General features: G+C 41.5%; 1 protein-coding gene across 1 annotated transcript in view; it reads left to right on the top strand.

Annotated features, from left to right (window-relative positions):
* The first annotated feature begins 824 nt into the window (after nucleotides 1-824).
* kcng4a (potassium voltage-gated channel, subfamily G, member 4a) overlaps nucleotides 825-10581 on the top strand; it is a 57022-nt gene continuing 47265 nt past the window's right edge. The window contains exon 1 of the mRNA XM_077515542.1: nucleotides 825-844. The gene's annotated coding sequence lies outside the window, so the exon portion shown is untranslated. The remainder of the gene's footprint in view (nucleotides 845-10581) is intronic.

The raw sequence follows: 10581 nt of genomic DNA, 5'->3' as shown, positions 1-10581 counted from the left end.
GAATACTTATAAAATGTAAAGTCATTACAAAAATACTCTTGAATAGAGAGCAAATATGTGAAGTACATACATGATAGAGGATAGAATACATAAATGTTGATAGATGAGACATGAGTATAAAGAGAAAATGTATATTTTTGGTGAAAAAAATTTTTGTAAATTTTATTTGTGATAAAATTTGTATTGTAACAGGGAAACCTTTCTATGTGAATGATGTCATCCAACTATGATGAGAAACTAGTGCTTGAATGGGAAGCATATTGACAAGCAGAATTATTTCACCATTGTAGTTAGCGTTTTCTATGAACATGTAAATAAAAGATAATCCAAGTGCATGGACAAAGAGCAACAAGTGTCCAGCGTCGCTGATTTACGTGTCGTATTTATATTATTTCCAGGATTATCTATATATATATCTGCCAGCGGGCACCCAGCCGGGACCCGCTACAAATGCATATAAAACTAGCATGCATTTGAATTACTTACAATTTAACATTAACAAGTCAATAATGTTTATCTGTGTCATATTTTGATTTTAGGGTTGTTTTTTGGTTTGGGTTTTTTGTGTTCTTGTTTGCTTTTGTGTTGTGTTTTCCTTGTCCACCTGTGCTTGTCTACTCTCCCTATTGTGTCAGCCAATCAGTGGCCCCAGCCATATGTGTCTTGTCCAGGTGTCCCTTGTTGTGTCATTAGTTAGTGTGTATTTATGCTGCATTCGAAGATGGTTGGAAGTCAGACTTTTCTGAGTTCAAAGCAGGAAGTGTGTAATAATGCATTATATTTATAGGCGCCTTTCTAAACACTCAAGGACAGTGATCAGGGGAGTGATTACTGAACACCAAATGTAAGTGAAACCCACGCAACTTCTATTACACAACAGCAGAACACAAACAAGAAGTAACATTAACGTGATAGCATGGCATTAGCTATAACCATGAAGCTGTTACAAGGTTTTTACTACTTACAAATGCAGCACGGAATGCTGGGAAAGTTCTTTTTGTCAATTTTAAATGCGAGTGACTGTTATCTATACCAAATGTGGAGCATAGACACACTGAAATATTTACTGTATGTAAACCTAATGGAAAGCAAATTCCAAAATTTTAACAAAATGAATCTTCATTAATCCACAGCCTGCTGTATTTAAGCTATATTCATATTTTAAATTAATCACTTTCATTAGTTTTGAAATGTAGCCGTGAGAGGGCACAGGCCAGTGTCTTCTTGTGCCGGTCCCAAGCACGGATAAATACAGAGGGTTGTGTCAGGAAGGGCATCGGACGTAAAACTTTGGCCAAACCAAACATGCGAATCAAATGATATATGAATTCTATACTGGATCGGTCGTGAGCCGGGTTAACAACGACAGCCATCGGTGCTGTTGACCTACAGGGTGCTGGTGAAAATTGGACTACTGTTGGTCGAAGAAGGAGAGGAGGAAGGTGTATTCGTAGGAAGAAAGAAGGTGCGTTTCCATTACCCTCAGTTTTGCGCAAAAGGCATGTTTCGCAAAAGTAAGCTGGTAGTGGAAACACCGGATTTGCGAAAAAACTCAAATATCACAATAAAAGTTTTTGCGTTCTCGTGAGGTGGTTTTTGAGCTGTATCGAAAAAGAAGTATTTCGCACAAGTGTAATGGAAACAATTTTTGCGCATTAGTAGTCATGTGCCACCCGCCCCGGTCACGGAGGAAAGGACTGTAACACCTTGTTTATGTGTATTTTTTATTAAACTTGCAATTACTATTTGTTTTGAGAATTATTAATTTCGGGTTTGTATTTTAGTTTTACATGCTGAAGTGATTTGTATCGGCTACTGCACGCCATGAGCATAAAAGAGAGAGAGGTGTAATCGAGCGAGACTCCTTCGAAAACTTGAAGGAGAGGAGAGCTTGAAATCCTGTCCTGCCATATCTGGTTAATATAGCAGAAAACATCTGAAACTTTTAACAATTTGTAACCTGTAGCCTCTGCATGGGAACAACCACATTTTAGGATTACAGGAAGTAGGAAGTACGGGGCCACTCGCTTCCGTGTCAGAACTGCTTGCCGACTGCCGAGGACACACACAACAACACCAACACTAAATGCCCGAAACCGCCCGATGAGGGGTGAGTGTTTTAAAAGTAATATAACTACACCGGGCGTCAGTCTACCGTAAACATCATGAGCACCTCCTACAGAACAGTGAGGTCTCGCGAGACGGGACATTCCGAGAATTGCGCCTCAGAAGCGAAACTCTCTTCAATGGAAACACCGACAATTCGGAATTGTACTTTATCGAAATAGTACAATATCGCTTTTATTTTTGCGAAAAATGGTAATGGAAACGCACCTAGAAAAGAGGAACACCATGAGTCTAGGACTTAGCATAGGGACTTTGAATGTTGGAAGTATGACAGGAAAAGATAGAGAGCTGGTTGACATGATGCAGAGGAGGAAGGTGGACATACTGTGTGTTCAGGAGACCAGGTGGAAAGGGAGCAAAGCTAGAAGTTTAGGAGCTGTTTTCAAATTGTCGTATCATGGTTTAAATAGAAAGAGAAATGGAGTAGGGGTTATCGTGAATGAGGAGTATAAGAATGTCCTGGATGTAAAAAGAGTGTCAAATAGGGCCATGAGCCTGAAGTTAGGAATCGAACGTGTGATGATCAACGTTGTTAGTGGGTATGCGCCACAGGTAGGGTGTGACCTGGAGGAGAAGGAGAACTTTTGGTTGGAACTTGATGCAGAGCATTGGTGCAGGAAACAGAGGAGATGAGGAGGTGATGGGCAGGTTTGGTATCCAGGAGAGGAACGCAGAAGGACAGCTGGTGGTTGATTTTGCAAAAAGGATGGAAATGGCTGTCGTGAATACTTTCTTCCAGAAGAGGCAGGAACATAGGGTGACCTACAAGTGTGGAGGTAGAAGTACACAGGTAGACTATATCTTGTGTAGACGGTGTAATTTGAAGGAGATCAGCGACTGCGAAGTAGTGGTAGGTGAGAGTGTAGCCAGACAGCATAGGATGGTTGTGTGTAGGATGACTCTGGTGGTGAGGAAGACAAAGAGGCCAAGGGCAAAGCCGAGGACGAAATGGTGGAAGCTGAAAAAGGAAGAGTGATGTATCACTTTCAGGAAGGAGTTGAGAAAGGCTCTGGATGGTCAGGATGTGCTTCCAGATGACTGGACAGCTACAGCAAATGTGATCAGGCAGACAGGTAGGACAGTCCTTGGTGTGTCATCTAGAAGGAAAGGAGATAAGGAGTCTTGGTGGTGGAATGAGGAGGTGCAGAAGTGGATCCAGAGAAAGAGGTTAGCTAAGAAGAAGTGGGACACTGAGGACTGAAGAAAGTAGACAGGAGTACAGGGAAATACAGCAGAAAGTCGAAGTGGCAAAGGCCAAACAAGGGGCTTACGATGACTTGTATGCTAGGTTGGACAGTAAGGAGGGAGAGACTGATCTATACAGGTTGGCAAGGCAAAGAGACAGAGATGGGAAGGACAAGCAGCAGGTTAGGGTAATAAAGGATAGGGATGGAAGAGTGTTGACAGATGCCAGCAGTGTGATGGGAAGATGGAAAGAGTACTTTGAACAGTTGATGAATGAGGAAAATGAGAGAGAACAAAGAGTAGAAGGGGTGACTGTTATGGACCAGGAAGTAGCAAAGAATAGTAAGGATGAAGTGAGAAGGGCATTGAAGAGGATGAAGAGTGGAAAGGCACTCGGTCCTGATGATATACCTGTGGAGGTATGGAAGTGTCTAGGAGAGGTAGCAGTAGAATTTCTGACTGGATTGTTCAACGGGATCTTAGATAGTGAGAAAATGCCTGAGGAATGGAGGAGAAGTGTGCTGGTGCCCATTTTTAAGAACAAGGGAGACGTGCAGAATTGTGGCAACTACAGAGGAATAAAGCTGATGAGCCACACAATGAAACTATGGGAAAGAGTAGTGGAAGCTAGACTGAGGGCAGACGTGAACATTTGTGAGCAGCAGTATGGTTTCATGCCAAAAAAAAAAAAAAAAAAAAAAAAGAGTACGACAGATGCAATATTTACTTTGAGGATAATTGAGAAGTTCAGAGAAGATCAGAAGATGCTGCATTGTGTCTTTGTTGACCTGGAGAAAGCTTATGACAGGGTTCCCAGAGAGGAACTGTGGTTTTGTATGAGGAAGTCTGGAGTGGCGGAGAAGTATGTTCAAGTGGTGCAGGACATGTATGAGGACTGAAAGACAGTGGTGAGGTGTGCTGTAAGTGTGATGGAGGAGGTCAAGGTGGAGGTGGGACTACATCAGGGATCAGCTCAGAGCCCCTTCTTGTTCGCTATGGTAATGGACAGGATGACAGACGAGGTTAGACAGGGAATCCCCATGGACTATGATGTTTGCAGATGACATAGTGATCTGTAGTGAAAGCAGGGAACAGGTGGAGGAGAAGCTAGAGGCGTGGAGGTTTGCCCTGGAAAGGAGGGGAATGAAGGTTAGCCGTAGCAAGACGGAGTATCTGTGCGTGAATGAGAGGGACCCAAGTGGAAGATTGAGGCTATAGAGGGAGAAGAGACCAAGAAGGTGGAGGAGTTTAAGTATTTAGGGTCAACAGTCCAGGGCAATGGAGAGTGTCGAAAAGAAGTGAAGAAGCGTGTGCAGGCAGGCTGGAATGGGTGGAGAAAAGTATCAGGTGTGATAGAAGAGTTTCAGCTAAAATGAAAGGAAAGGTTTATAAAACTCTGGTGATACCAGCGATGTTGTTTGGTCTCGAGACAGTGCCACTGAGGAAAAGACAGGAGGCAGAGCTGAAGGTGGCAGAGATGAAGATGCTGAGATTCTTTTTGGGAGTGACCAGGTTGGATAGGATCAGGAATGAGTACATCAGAGGGACAGCACATGTTAGTGGCTTTGGAGATAAAGTCAGAGAGGCCAGACTGAGATGGTTTGGACATGTCCAGAGGAGAGAGAGTGACTATATTGGCAGAATCCTTCTGCACTGAGTTTCCAAATGCCAGGCAGAAGATGGAGAGGAAGACTGAAGAGGAGGTTTATGGATGTAGTTCAAGAGGACATGAAGGTAATTGGTGTGAGAGCAGAGGACAGAGTTAGATGGAGGCAACTGATTCGCTGTGGCGACCTCTAAAGGGAAAAGCCGAAAGAAGAAGAAGAAGAAGAAGAAGAAGAAGACTTTAATTAGTTTTGACATAAATTCATACAGATTTTGAGGAATCTGAAGTATTATTAAACACTGAAAAATAAACTATGCTAACAAGATGTATATTACTGTGATATAGTTTGCAACATTATATTTGTTCGAATTGCACAACATCATGTTTTGATAATGTCGCTAATGAATGTGTTTTTGTTGCCTCATTAGATTATGCAGACATGCCTAATGGTCTGGCTGATGATTTTCTCCAGTGAGTTAGACATTTAAATGAACACTCAATCAATTACAACAATTACACATCATTTGCGAAGTATGAATGATATAAGAAAGTAGTGAAGAGGGAATTGGGTAAGGATGGAAATAGGTCTCACATCTATGAAGGAAATTAAAGCAAAAATAATTGTAGTGCTGTAGTAGTGGTAATCATCTGCTTTCTTTATAGATTATAATCATGAAAAAATATATATATATATAGCTACTGTAAGAGGCCTCATTTATGTCCTTGTCCACTTCTGTTCATCTTGTGAGGTTCCCAGCCATCCTAAATCCCTTCCCCTTATATTCCATCGATGTCTTTCTCCACTTCCTTCCATTATCCCCATCCTGGTCCCACTAAGTGCTATTCCTCCCAATGCAGCTTTGACTTGCACCCAGCTGGGTCATGAGGGTTAATCTTTCTTTTTGCCCTGTTGGCTGACAGAGGAATTAACCTGATCAAGATGTAATAGATCGAACAAATTTAAGAGGACGGGAGGGAATCCCTGAGCGAGGACTGCAATTACAGGAGAGTCAAACGGAGGCTAAAAGTTGGATGAGAAAGCAAAGCGCCTTCATCTGGACACAGGAGTGACGGTGCGACGATGTTTGTTTTAAATAGCTCGGTGACTCATTGCACCTCTCCTGCATGCACCTCACATCGCTGCGGACCCCAGCAGGCAGGCTGCCGTGATTTAATCTCATCCCCTCTTGCCTGTGAGGGATTAAACCCTTAATCCAGCAGAGTGAGGTCTTCTTGTGCAGACCAGGCTGCAGTTATCTTTTGTTTGCCGCTGTGTTGATTTGTGTGCTGCCTTGTGTGTCGCACTGTGTGAGATTAATAACAAAACGATTTAGGAGGAAAACAGAGTGCATAGTGAAGGAGGTTGCACTTGTAAAAACATTTTCCTGTATGAATTTCCGGATCTCGCACCTGTGTCGCATACACAGTCAGTTAGGCTTGTTTCTTTCTGGACGTACAACCTGATAAAACAAAAGAACAGAGTGACTAAAAACAAGGAATTTACTGTTACTGTCACAAAGAAGCAAGCTGCAGGACAGTTAATCCATTCAATTTTGCGACAGAGGCATTGTCTCCTTTCAGAAAAAAAAAATTCTGTCTGAAAACTAATAGCCCAGCATGTGTGATCAGTCTCATGTTGCATACACAAGGCAGCCCCAGGCAAAAGCTGCACTGTAGGTTAATGAATAGTGATGGAGAGATTCAATAAATTGAACATTTTTTCTCTCTTTCTCTCTCTCTCTCTCTCTCTCTCTCTCTCTCTCTCTCTCTCTCTCTCTCTCTCTCTCTCTCTCTTCCCACTCCTGCTAATGTGTTGTTCACTCCGTTACCATCCATATGGCCCACAAGAGACAAAAAAGTGTTTCCTTGTTGTTCCCTGAGGCACAGGCGACCAAATGAGAAGCCTCTCAAGGACAAAGTGGGTGTGTCAGGTCACACTGTTCGTCGAGTTTCCGAGTATAATGAAGTTAGTTTTCTAACTGTTTACTTTTGTGTCGCACTGTACTGTTATCATTTGGAAAGTCCAGCTCTTCTTATTTATTGGTGAAGTATCTGGATCTTGCTGATTTTTAAAAGGTGCAATTGTATATGGAGGCTGTTAAAGAAAACATTGATTTATTGTATAGAATCATTTCAAAGCACTGGGTTCAGGCCAAAAAGTTCCTCCAAGGCAGTTTCAGGAGACCCCAAACAAATAACATGTTTGTTCAACCATTGACAATACATCACCAAAGAGAGCAAGCCATTTTCAACACTTTAGATTGGTCAATAATTTGTGATCAATAAATAAATACATGAATAAATACATAAAAATCACACGTGTGGACTGACCAACAGAATGGATTTTTAAAAAGATATGAAATTTATCAAATTGTGACTTATGAGGTTTCGGCCTGAGGCCAGCGGTAGTCCAGTGACATTCTCACTGAAGGGTATAAAATTTTAAGACTTGGTACCTTATTTTCGTTGCCAGTGCATTTCTCCAAATTGCACTGAATTGAATTCCATCCATTTCCTAAACCACTTATTCTTCACAAGGGTCACGGGGGTGCTGGAGCCGATCCCAGCTAGCTTCGGGCAGTAGGTGGGGTACACCCTGAACTGGTTGCCAGCCAATCCTGGGCACACACAGACGAACACGCATTCACACTTAGACCTAAGGACAATTAAGAGTGGCCAAACATGTCTTTGGAATGTGGGAGGAAACCGGACCGGAGTACCCAGAGAAAACCCATGCAGGCAGGCGGAGAACATGCAAACTTCACCCAGGAAGGCCGGAGCCCCGAGGCAGATGTGCTCACCAGTCATTCACTATGCTGCCTGAATTTAATTTCACTTGCTGTAATTCAAATTCAATTTAACATCCTTTGGGGTGGAGTCAATTCAAATTCAAATGTATCCATTGCACTGAATTCTGAATTTTGCTCAGCCCTGGTTCATACAGCTCAACTGCAAGATATTTTTTCGATGAACTACGATGGCATCCAGGATCACCACACAGCAGAGCGCCGAATCAATCCACCAAAATCAGGTTACGCCACCTGCGTTTAGACCTGTTTTTTGTGAGTCTAAAATTGAGTCTTTTTTTTTTTTTTTTTTTTTTGTCACCGAATTGCGAGATGCGCCGGGAGTGTGGCAGCCCTGTCTGCTGGAACGCCCAGCAGCATGTAGCGGCCAGTGCGTCTACCAAATTCTCAAACACTCAAAACTAGACTTGCATGAAAATGAAGACCCGCCCAGTATTAGTCTACTTTCTGTTACCAAATTGTCAGGTGCATCGGAGGAGCGCTATCTCCGTCCACTGGACCGTCCACTGCAGTCCCAAACACGCTCGACTGGACTTGCCCTTGCATCAAAATGAAGTTGTGCCCATTTTTCCGCAGAATGCACAGGCGCCAGCCAACCAAAATAAGGCCCTTTATGTTAAATTTAATGTTTGACACACATATAAGTGGAATGTTAATTCAATGTTTTCATTTTCTTTTTTCAAGACATTGAATGACATTCATGAGCAATAAAAAGGCCTTTTGTGTGTTAGAATATTCTTGAACATAGTCAAACAAAAGCGTACATTTCTGAGGAAAATCAATGAAAATATACCAACTGAAGGGCAGATTTGGGAAAGCAAAAGGGAAAAAGTGCACGTAAACATTTGTGAAGTTTTGTGAAATCATTTCAAAAATCGATATCCACTTGAATAAGTTTTTGGAACCTTGATGAATAAATATTTTATTTTTCAACATGGTTTGCCTGGAATGTGTGTGTTCCATTTTCACATTTCAGTTGGTTATGCAGTGTTTCGACAATCTCTATAACCCGCTGAAATTCAGTAGGTCTTGTCATTCGGTGTAAGGGAAAATTCATCTTAGTTAATTTGTACCAGGTTTAAAGCTGCTCCATGTAACGATTTGGCCAAAAATAAAATATCTTTAAAATATCATTTTCACTTAACCATTTATGGCTGAAACATCTTCCAATTACCGGATTAACACCTTAGCTGTTCACAATGGTTACTTCTGTAAGACCCTATAGCCAATCGATTTCAGACTGGATTTGGGTGCAAATTTGTCGCCCCTCTGCGGATGTGATGTCATCTACGTGAAGAAGGGTGTATTTAGTTTCATATTTTGGCCACTGATGGCAGTAGTGATTCAAAATTCAATTTTCTGTTTTCAACAGCTTTAAGCACGCACTGAAGCGTGTAAAAAAAAACTTCCCTGGCCCAAACATTTTTGCCGGGGGTCGGCACAATAATGCTGCATTCCAGGAAGGTGGAGTTTGCCAACCTCCGACCAGAAAAGTGCACTGGAATGCTACTCAAACTGGGAGGAGGTCCTGGAGCCTAACTTTATTGACTGTGACTAAATAAGGGACTGGGCATGACAGACTTGGCATGGACGTGAGGGAGACACTTGGCGTTGACGTAAAGGTGAACCTTGACGTGGACGTGAAAGAGGAATACTTGGCTTGGAGGTGAGAGAACACTTGACCAGACGTGGAGAAACTTGGCTGTGGCGATGAGGGTAAACCTACTAAACACACAACTTGGAACGGACGAAAACCAACTGACCGCCTCTTCAACACAAACTTGAACATGGACCCCTGACATAGACAATGATCCCACACAGACAACTCAACTCAACTTTATTTATAAAGCGCTTTAAGAACAGGCGTTGCTGTATACAAAGTGCTGTACATAAACATCAGTTTTGCAGTAAACAAGAACAAAGCAAACATTTTGAAGTGTGAATACAGGTTTGTTTGTTTTTTTTAACAAGTAAATAAATTATACATCAGTGAACAGATAAGAAGTAGTGAATAAAGAGATAAATAAATACATCAATAAGTAGACTAAACATCAAACTCATACAAGACAAAACCAACAGCCTAAATACACCAACACTAACGAGCAACACCTGGGGAACAGGGAGAGGGCCCTGATTGGTCAACACACACTAGGAAGGGGAATGACACACAGGTGGACCTACTCAGACATAACGAGACAAGGGACACACTAACACCAGACAAACAACACACTCACCAAAATAAAACAAAACTGAAACACAACATGAAGTGAATGTCATTCTTTCATTAGATAATAAAATGTTATTTATTTAGGTACATGTTAAATATCACAATAATAATAATGATGATGATGATGATAATAATAGTAATAATAATAATAATAATAATAATAATAATAATAATAATAATTATCAATATCGCAATATTCAACAATTATATCGCATATCGCATGTTTTTTCCAATATCGTGCATCCCTATTCAGAAATGTTAAAAATCAAACATTAGATTTTTGGTGGGTGACTGGCATTTCAGACAAATAAATTTCATTGTGTATCATTCATCACTACATAATTTTGATTTAGGTGTGTTTGAGGAGGGAGTTGGGCGGTTGAATAGGGGCTCTTGGGGACCGGACATCCCTTGAGTTAAAGGAAGGCTTCTTTAATTTTACATGTATGGCTTGATTGGCAGTAAATAGTTAGTATAGCTACGAAACATGCATAAGAGCTGAAGAATACACTCCTATATTGATTTATTTAACTTTTTTCAACATAGAAGTACTTCCGTGTTGCAACGCCCCCAAGTGGTGACGTCACTAGTGTGTATACTCGCTTGGGGAACAGTAGTTCACGCAGACA

The sequence above is a fragment of the Festucalex cinctus genome, chromosome 3, assembly GCF_051991245.1.
Source record: "Festucalex cinctus isolate MCC-2025b chromosome 3, RoL_Fcin_1.0, whole genome shotgun sequence".
Lineage (NCBI taxonomy): Eukaryota > Metazoa > Chordata > Actinopteri > Syngnathiformes > Syngnathidae > Festucalex > Festucalex cinctus.
Note: the sequence above shows the minus strand (reverse complement) of the source record. Positions and strands in the feature narration are given on the sequence as shown.